Below are 13,829 nucleotides of genomic sequence, written 5' to 3' on the forward strand. Positions count from 1 at the left end.
GATGCAGGAGTGGGGAAAGAGAGAGATCCTTGGCTTCTCCTTCCAGAGCCCCCTCCATATCTTCGTAAGAATGGAGGAAGCTGGAAGGGGTGTTTGATGTACTTGCAGTGATGGCGGGGGCTATAACTTTACAAACACAAATGACATCAGAACTTTCTAATTAAGGTGAAACTTGTATTTAGGTAGAGAATATACTGACCTATGATGTGTTGCTTTAGGTGCTGAAAAGTTAACTCCACCCCCTCAAAATTCTTTAGCCAGTAACAATGAATCCCTTATTTCCAGTCATGTTCTTTGTGTCATGTTAAAATGCAAGTACCGTAGGAGAGAGACCCTTAAACCTATTATCATACATGTGTATGAAGCTGACTCTGTCAGATCCTTTTCTGAGAAAAGATTTTGATTAAAAAAAAGAAAGAAAGAAAATGTAAAAAATTTGAATATGGGCTGGCATAGATGGGGATTTGTGTAAGAGAGTTTCAGATTTGTGTAAGAGAGTTTCAGATTTGTGTAAGAGAGTTTCAGATTTTATTTAGTTGCAGTCTTAGGTTGGCTTCCCCAGAAGCAGAGCCTGAGACAGGGATCCTTGTGGAAGAGCTTTGTTGAGGGAATGCTCTCAGGAGAAAGGAAGTTGGGAGAGCAAGACCTGACAGGAAAGGAAGGCTACGTAAGGAAGAGTTCTCCTGCAGACTAGTTTCAGCCAGGCCCCACCGGATGCTCTGGGCCACAAATGTCCCATCGAGTTTTTCTCACCCTGAGGCAGAGCCCAGCCTTTGTGCCTCTGTGTCAGGCATTCACTGGTTGCCAACTGTCCCATCCTCCATCCCTGGGACGGGGCACAACTTTCCAGACAGGAGACTCTCACTCAGCTGAGGATGCTGTGCTTGTGAAGGGGGCAACGATCACCACAGCCGAGGTCAATGCTCCCAGCAGCTGGGACACAGGTGCTGCGGCCACATGATGGGGATCCGGGTGGGGTACTGGCTGCACCCACATGCAGCACGTGCGTGTTCAGAACTGACTCAGTTTGCCTAACAAAATTCCAAGTAACTGAAATAGCTTGTGAAATTCTTCATGTACCTCCTTCTCTTGGGGTCCTGGGTATTAATTAAAGGTCCTCTCTGGTGATGAGAGGTTGACATTTCCTTGAGGAACTTTAACAACCCTCTAAGCTCTTCTCTCAGTTCCAGTAATTATTCATTAAGGGTTAAAGGATTTGTGATGCTTTCCCATCTGTCTAGATTATTTTTCTTTCTTTCAATCAAAAGGATTTTTTTAAAAAAAGTCCCTTGACATGTCGTTATTCTTCTGAGCAATACTAAAGTTTATATTGCAAAAATGAGGGAGCAGGGGAATTTATCCTTTGAAAAAAGAAGCTAGTTTCATGGCATTCATTTTTGCTCACCAATCTGCCCACAGAAAAGTAAACAAACAAACAAACAAAAACAAAACAAAAAAAGAAAACCTTCTGTCTTTCAGAATTTCTTTACCAGAAAGCAATTCTAGACCAGTGTCAGGGTAATCTTTTGTAGCTCTTAGTGTAAGCTAAGAGTAGTGTGCTTCTTACTGTAAAGGTAATTTAATTAATTTGCCTAATAATTCCTATTTAGCTATAAAGCCTTTTCCAGCACGTGCCTTGGAGAACTGTTAGGGCTTAGACTTTCTCTCTTTTTTTTTTTTTTTCTTCTTTACGCGGGCCTCTTACTGTTGAGGCCTCTCCCGTTGCGGAGCACAGGCTCCAGACGCGCAGGCTCAGCGGGCCCAGCCGCTCCGCGGCATGTGGGATCTTCCCGGACCGGGGCACGAACCCGTGTTCCCTGCATCGGCAGGCGGACTCTCAACCACTGCGCCACCAGGGAAGCCCTAGACTTTCTCTTTTAAAAGTCTCCAGTTTCCCGTTTCGAAGCGTTTATCAAATGACGGGGCTGGGGAGCGCCTTCTGCTTAATCCATTCCCCTATTTCTGCTGGTGTTTGATCGTTTATCTGGGTGATCTGTGTATTTTATCAAGTTACATTTCTCATTCCCCTGGAAACTCATGAGAGAAAGGTCTATGAACATTTCTGGAAGATCTTATCAAAAGCTGTATGCTCTCTGGAAGCCCAAACACAGAGCCAGGCATCATAGCAAAGTCTAGGTCAATGTGAAGACAAAGGACACTTCTCACGTGTCTCTGTCGAGAGGGTTTGGCCATCACTCTCATTGGATTATATGATCCTTTTTTAAAAGGGAATTTTATTTTATTCCCCAAGAGCCTTGCACAAAAGAGGCATGTAAAGTAAATTATAAAACTCCACATTTTTCTGCCTGCTGGTCAGACTATATTCCTTTTGATAGGGTGTGTGTGTGTGTGTGTGTGTGTGTGTGTGTGTGTGTGTGCGCACGTGCATGTGCATGTGCGTGTGTGTTGGGGGGATATCATATGGCAAAAACAATTATTTTGTGATCTTTCTGTCCTTCATGGCTTATTTACAAAATCTATGCTTTTGATTTTCCAGGCTTTGGCACTATATTCAAAGATCAGCCCTTGGAATTCCAAAAATAATATTCCCCCCATACCCACACCCTGCCAAGAGAAAACTCTCTTATTTTCTCTCTCAAAAAAGCCTGGTTTATGTAAATAAAAAGTGCTATGGCTTCCAAGCAATTGGGTCTGCTCTGAATTTACAAAATCCATGCAGCAATTTATTTGACTAAAGGCTCCCTCCCCTGGAAAGCAGTGTCTATCTAAGCATTCCAGGGAAAGCCAGACTGCACCTTGAATGGTGGGAAATGTGCAAGGAAGAGCAGGAACAGCAGCTTCTTGATGTAGCCAAACACTAGCTCCGGTACATCAGTACCTATCAGCAGAATTAAATTGAATGCTGTGGACACAGCTAGTGGTTTCCAGCAGATGTGGGTAACCAGAAGTCACCCTCACCAGCTGGCATCACATCTCACTGGGAGACTGCAGCCCAGCCCTTACCCTTCATCCTTCTCAGGCATCAGAGAGAAAACAGAGTTCCTCAGATATAATCGGCATCAATTTTCTTCCACATCCCCCATTTCTAAACTAACCTTGGTTAGCATACATTCTTTCCTTTTTCTCTCCTGACTCATTTCCGTGTAATGGCGATCCTGGCAAATGTCTAACTGTCTGTTAGGACATGGAGTAAATGTCCTCTCTTCTGTGGCTCCTAGACTGATTCAGCATCTGTCACATCTGTCACTCCATTTTTGTGCTCCCCTGCTTTGGCAGTGCTCTTCCTGCTCTGTATCTCTAGACACTTCTCTCCCTCCTGCTGGGTCATGAGCTGCTCAAGCCTGGAGACTGTGCCTTATTTCTTTTTATCTTCAGAACATAGCACAGTGCTTGCATATGATACATGATCCTTATAGGATTATAGCATATGTGATAGACTGAGTCACATGCTTCAAGGAAATTGATATGGGAGTGCTGCTCAAGCCTGGAGACTGTGCCTTATTTCTTTTTATCTTCAGAACATAGCACAGTGCTTGTATATGATACATGATCCTTATAGGATTATAGAATATGTGATAAATTGAGTCACATGTTTCAAGGAAATTGATATGGGAGTGCTGCATAAAATGGATGGGAGAATGGAAAAATTGGTGATAACTATAACTGCATCTAATACCGGACCTTTGGAAAGAGATCAGATATTTAGATAAATATTTGTGAAAGCAAATAGTTACTTCAGGATTCCCAAGGGTAATGATTGCAGGAAGAATTAATGGGATGATATAGTCTTGTGAATTTTTGAAATATAAATTTTGAAACAAAGAAAAAAATCCTACAAACACTTGAGCAGAAGAAACAGAAGTTACCTCTTTGGGGGGAGCACAGGCTAAGATATATTAAGGCAGAAGATATATTAAGACAGTCATTAGGACTAGTCACAAATATTCTGGTTTTCTTTCCCTTCTGGGAACACGATAGGATTACCCATCTTTAACCCTCTCTGAACTAGGTAGGACTGTGTGACTTGCGCTGTTGTGCAGTGATGTTGTTGACTTCCAGCTGGAAACTGTAAGTGACGGAGCAGTTTGCCAAGTCCTTTTCTCTCTTGTGTGCTCATTAAATAACATATTTAGATGAAGCCCTCCATTAGGCTGGATCCCTGAGCAGAGCCACTCTACTGTTCTGTGTTGGACATATAGCATGAGTGAAAACTAAACCTTTGTTGTGTTAAGCCTCTACGCTTTGAGAGTTCTTTGTTACTGCAACGTCACCCAAACTATCCTGACTGATGCACAGCTTAACCTGCTCAAATATCCGTGTGCTACCTGGTCATTCATAGTCACAGATTCCTTCCTTTTTATAGCCTTCCCATCCCCCTAGTGTATCTCCTCATCCACACGGTTAAAGATTGTTCTCTAGCTCCACTTCTGCATTCCAGCCCTAGGGAAGAAACAAAGGGCAGTCAGTTTACTTGTAGGGAAATAAAGTTGCACATATCATTCTTCCTCACATTCCAGTCATGAAAACCTGATCGAAGCAACACGTCTAATGGCATGGGAGGCTGGCAAAAGTAGTCACTAGCTGGGTAGTTATGTGCCCGACTAAATCCGGAGGAGCATAGGATTGGTTCTATTACAAAAAAGAAGAAACTGGATCCTGGGGACAATTTACAGTGTCTGCCATAGGGTACATGGCGTGTTTAAGGAACTGAAGTAAGTGTTGTATAGTTATGGCTGGAGAATCTAGTGAGACGTGGAGAGTGGCTCAAGAAGAGGCACCAGAGATAAGTGAGGCCAAGATCAAGCAAGGCCTTCCAAGATTTATTTAAATGTGGTGGAAAGCCACCAAAGAGTTTTAAGTGCGGAAGCATCACAGTCAGATTTTCATTTAAAAATATTCTTCTGGTTGCAGGAGGGAGGATAAATTGAAGAAGGGAAATTAGGCAGCATTTGCAGGATCCAGGTGAGAGCTGGTAGTCAGCCTGGGGCAGGGGCTCTGGTGATAAGGAGATGAAGCTTAATTCCACCGTGACGTGGAACACAGAATCAAGAATCCTGAAGATGTGGGTGAAGGACACAGGGGCTGAGGGAAGAGGAGAGTTAAAGACGTGCCCAGGCATTCTGGCTTTAGGATTGAAGTGGATAGTGCTGTCATTATTTGGATGGAAAATTCTGGCAGAGGAACAGGATAGTGGGTTTTTCAGGGGCCTGGGGCAGAAGGCAGGGACCTCACAGGTAGGCTGCATCATTGTGTGGCTGTGTCCTAGATCTTACGTTAGGTAATTTTTTCATTAAAAAAAATAAGATTTTGTACCTTACTTAGACATTTTATATATTATTTTGTATGTATCAAATACAGCATAATTTAAACATTTTCCAAAGGGGTCTACACATAACCCAAGATTGAGAAACACTGTCCCAGAGAACGACTATGATTTTTATCTTAAAAAAAATTCAAAATCAGTGTTAACAGGTCTGTGTCATGCCATTAAAAAATCTCCAACAAACTATTCTCAGAGGCTAAAATTTAGTTAATACAACTTCTTATTAGATACTTTTTGTACTTGTAAAATATATTCTTAGTTAATCGAATGAGTTGCATTCTCAAAATGTTAAAAGTCAATTTCCAAAAATTACAGCTTTGGCTTTGGCAATATTGAGATTTAGCTCTTATTTCTAATAGTGCTATAAACAGCAGGGCCAGGTTCTGTTGAGATAATTACTGTTGTGTGACAATGAATCATGTTGCCTGCACATGGAAGAATGCTTATTGTTTTATTCTGTATGCATTCAGCTCATCCAAAAGTGATCTCAAATTCTTTGGGTCCAGGGGCCAGGGCTCGCCCCTTATAATCTCAATAAACATTGTTATCAGACCCATGTGAAGAGTGTTCCCACAGGCCCTGACACTTGTACTGATAAGGAGCTAGTTCTTTATTAAAATCAATAGTTGGGGTTATGCTTTGAATTCAAAGAGCTTAGTTCATACTTGATAGCAGCCCATGGCATCAAAAGCCGAGGAAAGATCAGCAAAACTCGACGGAACGTACTCCTTCAGCAAGATTTTCTGAAGAGGTGCTACTAGCAGGAGAATAGCCACAGCTATTAGATTAAGAAGCCCAGATTTACAATTTATTTAGAAGGAAATTGATGTAGACATTACCTGGAATGTCCAATGTGTTATTGGTTAAACTATAAGGGCAATAAAGGTTTCCCTTTTATTTTTTATAAAGAGGAGAGGTTATGTTATATGTCCCAGCAAATAAGGATATTAGAGAGTAGGTGCATGTTCCTGAAAAGGTTGGAAGGCTGGAAATACTTCCAGGGTACTTTATTTTTCTAGAGGTTTTCATACAACCTTAGGAGAATTTCTGAATCTAGTCAGAAAGAAATCTTAGATTTTTAAACATGCTTTTCAGCATTTCATGAATTTTAGACAACAAACATATTCATCAAATGTCATTTCAACCTCCCTCAGTTGAGTCAGCCTGGGGTTTTGACCCACCAAAAAAAAGAAAATACTTTACATATTTAAATGTGTGAAAGGTGGCAGAGCAAAGACCATATTGGCTCTGGACATTGTGATGGCTGGTGCTTACTGATGGCTTTCTGTGGGCCCGGTTCTGGGCTGAACACCATACATACTTCTCTCATGTTTTACGCCATTAAAAAATTTCCAACAAAGTATTCTCAGAGGCTAAAATTTAATTAATACAACTTCTTATTTGATATGTTTTGTACTTGTAAAATGTACTCTTAGTTAACTGAATGAGTTGTATTCTTAAAATTAGACAATAAACAGACAATCCTCAGATCACTATGAAGTAGGTACTATTATTATCCCCATTTTACAGGTGAAGTCTAGAGCCTTAGAGGTTAAAATGACACTGCTGGATCCAGAGCCTGGCCTCTTCACCACTCCTATAAGTGAACAAATACAAAATGTCAATCAGCGTAAGACGATGGACATACAGATGTGGAAAAATTCAGTTTCTGTCTATCCTATTAATACCAGAGTTGAGTCCTTCCAAGTAGATCAAAGGTCATAGGAATGGTTTGGAAGACCTGGCACTCCTTCCCTTCCTCTTGCAGGTTTCCTTTCTATGTCTGACCATGAGCAAATCAGTTGCCACCCAGCTCCTTAAGCTGCATGACTCAGGTCCTCAGCAATCACTACCATCAGTCTATGGAGCAAGTCAACAAACACATACTGAATTCCCACTCTAGATGAAGGATAAGTAGATAAACAAGGCAGGATGCCTGTCTAGTTGGGAGAAAAGATGTTAGACAAGAGATGCATTCAAATACGCTCTGTCGGTGGCCCAGTACCCTCCGCCTCCTGAAAATGCTTAGTGCTCATTTGGGGCTTGTATCTGCTTGTGACAGATCTTGAAGTATTTACATTTTCACATGTGTCTATCTTTTATTCTCTTAGATGCTGTGAGCACCTCCATGTTTAAACAAGGTGACGCTTCACTCCGGGAGATGCTTTCTCTAAAGCTAAGCATCTTCATGGGCCTGACTAATGAGGCATTGTATTTACAGATATTTATAGCAAGTCTAGAACTGAAAAGAATTTACTCTGAGTCTTAAAAAAGGTGTCGGCTTTTGACACTTACTATACTTAAAAGAATTCTATTTGACCAAAAGACAATCACAAGTCTAAAATGTTACATTTAAAACAGAAAACTACATCAATTTACACTAAATTACAAATCCTAACTAATATAATAATTTTGCTGTATGTGTGAGAGTGAATATTTTGGATATTTTTGTTTCAAGAATTACCACAGTTATAAGTGATATTTTATAAACAGGATGAGTTTAAGGATTTTTCACTATTAGATATAGTTAAAAATTCTAGGTCCTTAGGAATCAGCACTTTCATTTGTATGAAACAGTCCTTCGGCAATAATCAAATATGGGCACAAAAATTTAAGTGTAAGCGTGTTCACCATAGTATTATTTATATAATACTAAAAATACTTGGGGTTAAAAATGAAATAAGCAACAAGAGGGGAATGGACTACTATGCAGACACATAAAATGTTTTCATGAAATAGTTAATAATATGAGAAAATGTTAATGTTAAGTTAAAAAGAAAAGATAAGGACTAGCAGACAACCATGGTCATGGTCTCAATTCTGTAACAACCATGCCCTCAGCCACGTGGGGATGCTCTTCCGCAGCCTTATTTAGTTTCTGTGACGCTGACCCACTACCCATGGAATTTAAGATTAGGGTTGAGATTGAAAGATAGTTTTCTTGGCTGGCCACACAAGTAGCTATGTGGACATGAAGCTGGGAGCAGGGTGAGAGACAGAAAGAGAGAGAGAGAGAGAACACATAGGTACGTGGATTCCCTGATGGCTTCAAGTGCTGTATCCAGGCCCTTACTGGTACCACTTCAATTCTTTCCCTTTCCTCTTAAGCTGAAGTCATCACATTGAAAAATTACTCACATTACAATTAGATAAGCAAAGAAAACATACTTTTCATCTTGAAAATAGATCTGATCTTCCTTACGAGCTCCCCTGGGTAGTGAGAGAACTGTGTTTTAGACATATGCAGTGAATGCAGTGTAATCCAATGACTTTGTTAAAGAGTCTCTGCATATATCATATGCCATGAATGTCTTAGCATTTTATATTTTAGATTAGCTTTCCCCTTAACAGCTCTTCTTTAAAATGGTGTCTAGGAATTTAGAGGGCTTACATCTATTCAGTGTCCCTTTGGAATCCATTGCTGAGACATGCAGCTAGCATAGCTTAAGGCCTCTTTTTGCTTTGTTTAGCTAGCCTGGTAAGCCCTGCCTATTGAAATTTTGCTGTGTCTCCTATTCTAGCTCCAGGGTCTCTTTGTCCTAAAGATGGTGATGTCTTCCATCAAGTATCTAGCTAAAGGCTGACTCATTTCAGAATACCCTTTGGGGCATTCAGGAGCTTCTGGGATCCCATACATTCCATATAGAAACTGAGGATGCCTCAGGAGAGCCAAACTCAGGTCTACCGTTTGCCTGTCTCAGTAGGTGGTGAGGACCACTTGTGAGATGGCCTCTCCTACACTTCCAAATGGAAAATGGAAATGGCCCTGCTCTTCACGTCCGCTCTCATGTCTCCTCCTTCCAGGACTTTGGCCAGAGAGAAGGCACAACATTGTGTCTCACCATGGACTTGCTGTTTTTTCCTTTCTACTTCTCACAAGCCACCAGAATTGGAAGGGATGGGCTTTCTCCCCTTTGTCCTTAACATCCTCCTACATCATATGCTCTACCTTCCACTGATCATACTTAACCTGTTCCTTTCTCTGGGGCTCTGAGGTGCGGGGAGAGTGGGAGAGAAATCAGCCTCTGATTAAAAAAAAAAAGGGTATCAGGATTGGAAGGTATATATCAGAATGAATAAAATGGATTCTTATTGCTGGGAAACCGAAAGATTAAGATACCAGGATACACAACTGTACGTAGAAGATTAGCCTAAGTCTGTAAATACACACACACACTCACTCAAAGCCTCTTTAAACTATTATCTCTGCTTTATTTAGAGTTGAAGTGGGGCTAAGCTCCTTGTTCACTGAGAGTCTTTGTTATAAAAAGTTCAGTTAAAAAGACCATAAGGTCTTCATCATGCTTTGAAATGTGTATGCATTCTTCTGCGACCCGCATACATCAGTCCTGGCTAGGGTTGTGGCAAGTGTTTTCTTGTAATTACCTGACGCCTGTAGATGAGATAATGACGTCAGCTTCTTCACAGAAGAGAGACAAAAGATTTTAAAAGATGTTCTGAAAGATCTTTCCAGTTATATTGCCCCGCGAATCTACAAAGGCTGAATCTGGTGGAAAGTTGAAGGAATAAAGAAGCCGTCTTTGACACTTGCTTTTATTGTCACAAAGTTTTTCCTGAATGAATCTGATCAATCTTCCTCTAACTCAGAAGAACTTTAAATGCTTTTCTTGGTTTCCCTTCCTGGTCCTGTCACATTAAGCTAGTATACAACCTCTTGTGTGTAAAAGGATGATGATAACAGTGCATACTTCAGAGGGTTGCTGTGAAGGTTTGACCAGAAATAGAAAAGATTTCAAATCCCAGAGGGATTCCGGACACCCTTGGGTCACTGTCAGGGCAGGGTCTGCCAGAACCTCAAAACAGACAAGTCACTTGCTTCATGAGTATCTTAGCTAATTCTCCCAGATCAGGAGGTCGAGTACAGTGAGACAAAAAGGGTTTAAATGGATTGATTACTGTCTGGAGAATCGTTGGGAAAAGAGAAATTGTTTGAAGTGGGATGCTGAGGTTGAAATCCTGCTCGGGGTTCCCACTCGTTCTATGAGTTTGAGCACGTCACTTGGCTTCTCTGAGCCTCCGTTTCCTAAGTGCAAACAGTAAACCTGCTCTGCCCAGGAAGATCGTTGGAAGTGAATAGACAGTCTTCAGAAAGCAAAGCAAAACCAAACCTGAATGGTGAATAAACATGTGAGACTATAACCAACTGCTCTAATGAGCAGGGAAATGCACATTCAGATGGCAAATTATGCCTCAGATTGACAAAGATTTTGAAGTATGACGATATTGAATATTGGTCAAAATGAGGGGAAAGAGGAATTTACAATCACTATTAGAGTTTCGTTGATATAATTCCTGTGGAGATAAATTTGTTTATATTGAGTAAATTTGAGAATGTATTCATCTACAACCTAATCACTTCATGTGTGCTCTGTGAAATGTCTTTGCATACAAGCACATGGAAACATACAAGGATATTTATTTGAGTACTTCTCATAATAACAAAAATTTGACATGCAAAATATATGTCAAAGAGGAATACATAAGTTAAATATTCATACAACTGAATACCACGTAGTAGTTAAAAGGAAGAGATAAAATTATATATATTTTATCTATAAGATAGTGCATTTTGAAATGTATAAATTTAAAAAACCTAATGTTTTTGCCCAGGTATGTCTATCTATTACTATTTATGTAAATTAGAAATACTCTTTCACACAAAGATAGATATATATACGTATCTCCAAAATAGACTGCTAATATACATACAGATGAAATGAAAGTGGTAATAGTTGCCTCTGGGGAATAGAAAGGAGATGAGACTGGAAGTTGGTGTAAAGGAGATTTCAACTATATTGTGATAAGAAAGAAAAGATCTGATAGGAAAGAAAAGCAAATATGAGCAAATGTTAACAGTTCTTAATTCTGTACGTGACTGTCTTTTTAATTTTCTTAAAATAAAGATGATCATTATTCCTGACTAATACTTAGTAGTCATCATTACCATGACTTCAAAGAGATTTATGAAATTAAAGAAAAACAATGCAAGTGAACCCACCATTTACATAATTAGTCTGTAAAAGCAATTTAAATTTAATTTCTAGGCCTTCTGACTGTCAGATGGTCAGGAAGGAGATACAGGAAGTAGGGCTTAGGCAGGGGTGGTCGCCCACAATGTCAACAAAGAAGGCAGTTAGGACAAACCTTCCCCAATGCATCTTTCACAGACTTAAACTGCTCTTTTTTTTTTTTTTTTTTTGTTTTGTTTTGTTTTGATGTGGACCATTTTAATAGTCTTTATTGAATTTGCTACAATATTGCTTCTGTTTTTTGGCTGCGAGGCATGTGGGATCTTAGCTCCCCCACCAGGGATCGAACTTGCAGCCCCTGCATTGGAAGGCAAAGTCTTAACCACTGGACTGCCAGGGAAGCCCTGTAAACTGCTTATTTTGTTTCTTTGTGAAAGAAACCCGCCCACCCCCACCTTTCTCTTTCAAGACCACTCTGGATGTTCGTGTTAAGCTGTATAAAAAGGTAGAAGTTGGGAGGGAGGGCCTAAGGATGGCTGTGGCATCCCACATGTCCCTGGATACAGTCTGAGCAGCCCCACTACCCATCCCGACCACCCAAGCTCACACACCTCTATTTATTTCCTTATCACGTTTCCAGTGACCCCTGATTTGCAAGGTTGTCATGCTTTCTGCAAACACAGTATCTGCAGCGTTTGAACAGTGTAGCTCTGAAGCTTGGCACGAAGTAAGAGAAATATTGAGCCTCAGCACAAAGAAAAACAGCCCTTTCCACAGGTCGGTCGTCACCTTTATTAGGTCATGTAGTTTTCTAAAGTGAATTTTCAACCAAGGCCGTTTTTACCCCATCAATTATTAAATGAATCAAGGGCATTAAAAAAGGAAGATAAGATGTCTGAGACTTTTCAAGTTCTTGAACTTTGTGTGTTCAGTTAGCAGTGACAGGAATGGAGGCACCAGAGGAATGTGGGGAAGGGACAAATTAAAATCACTGTGACAACTACGATGACATAGACGTCTAGACTTCACAGAAATCACAACTACAATGCCATAGACTTCTAGACTTCACAGACATTAACCATGGCCCCAAGAGCAGTATGGGAAAGAAATGATCCTGGACCTAAAATAAAGCAGATAGGAGATGAAAAGTGATCAGAGTGGATATTTTAAATTGTAGTAAGGGTTTCTGTGTCACACCTTTTTTCTTGAGTTACTCATTGATCCAGTCTTAGGATACATTATGATTTAACTCAGCCTTTTTTTCCCTGCTTTGCCTGAGATACATACAAAACATGAATCTCAGATGGAAAAACACTACAGTATTTCACAGTTGCCATACCCTTTGGTGTTGGTGGCTTGGACTTTACTGGCTACATCCTGTCACTATATGATGGTCACTATGTGACTATAAGCTGCCACTCTGCTTATTGCTTTTAAGAAAGAACACTGGAAGGTGTGGAACCATATTATAGAATGCATTTGAATTTGTTAGAATATAGTTTTAAAAGAAAACATTATCCAAAGCTGGTATTTTATAATTTGTAACAGATTATTGATGTCAAACACCACAACCGATCAGGACAAACCAGTTTCTATCAATAGATTAGTGAAACTTGATGATCTAGATTTCTGGTTACCCACTTCACATCCTGAGGTAATTAAGAATTTGAAAAGAGTAAAAGAATAACCTCACAAAGACTTGCAAATGACACCCAAGAAACAAAATATTGCTGCTAACGTGACAATATTTTACCTTCTTAAAAAATTGGGATATAGACATATTATATTAGTTTCAGGCGTACAGCATAATGATTCAGTATTTGTATATGTTGTGAAATGATCACCACAATAAGTCTAGTTAACATCCATCATCACACACAGTAAATCAGTATTTGAATACATAACATTTTTACAATGTAAAGAGCTAAGATGGTTTGATGAGAAACACCTTAAGCTTCCTATTATGTAATTAAGGAAAAGTTTCTGAGAAAACATAAGAATGAACTAGAATTAGTAAACAAGATGGGAAAACTTTAACCTTACTAATACTACAAAAAGTGCAAATTAAAATTAGGCCCAGTAATTAGTTTGCATCAAGTTATATTCATGCAGATGTATATTATAATACAATTGATTATAATAAAATTAGGAACTTATGATAATTAAAAATTTGTAACAACCAGTTTGGAATTGTTAAGTGATCTTTGGTCTACTTATAACATGGTCTGCTATTTAGCTATTAAAATGATATGTATTAAAGACTAGATAATTAAATAAAAAGCATGATAGGGCTTCCCTGGTGGCGCAGTGGTTGAGAGTCCGCCTGCCGATGCAGGGGACGCCGGTTCGTGCCCCAGTCCGGGAAGATCCCACATGCCGCGGAGCGGCTGGGCCCGTGAGCCATGGCCGCTGAGCCTGAGCATCCGGAGCCTGTGCTCCGCGACGGGAGAGGCCACAACAGTGAGAGGCCCACGTACCGCAAAAAAAAAAAAAAAAAAAAAAAAAAAAAAAAAAAAAAAAAAAGCATGATAAAATCATATTAAGTACAAAAAATA

At 39.9% G+C, this 13,829-nt stretch overlaps 1 long non-coding RNA gene across 1 annotated transcript in view; it reads left to right on the forward strand.

The window, feature by feature from the left end:
- LOC136792370 (uncharacterized) overlaps positions 1 to 13,829 on the forward strand; it is an 85,629-nt gene that overhangs the window by 11,009 nt on the left and 60,791 nt on the right. The gene's annotated exons all lie outside the window — the stretch shown is intronic.

Source organism: Kogia breviceps, chromosome 13 (assembly GCF_026419965.1).
Source record: "Kogia breviceps isolate mKogBre1 chromosome 13, mKogBre1 haplotype 1, whole genome shotgun sequence".
Lineage (NCBI taxonomy): Eukaryota > Metazoa > Chordata > Mammalia > Artiodactyla > Physeteridae > Kogia > Kogia breviceps.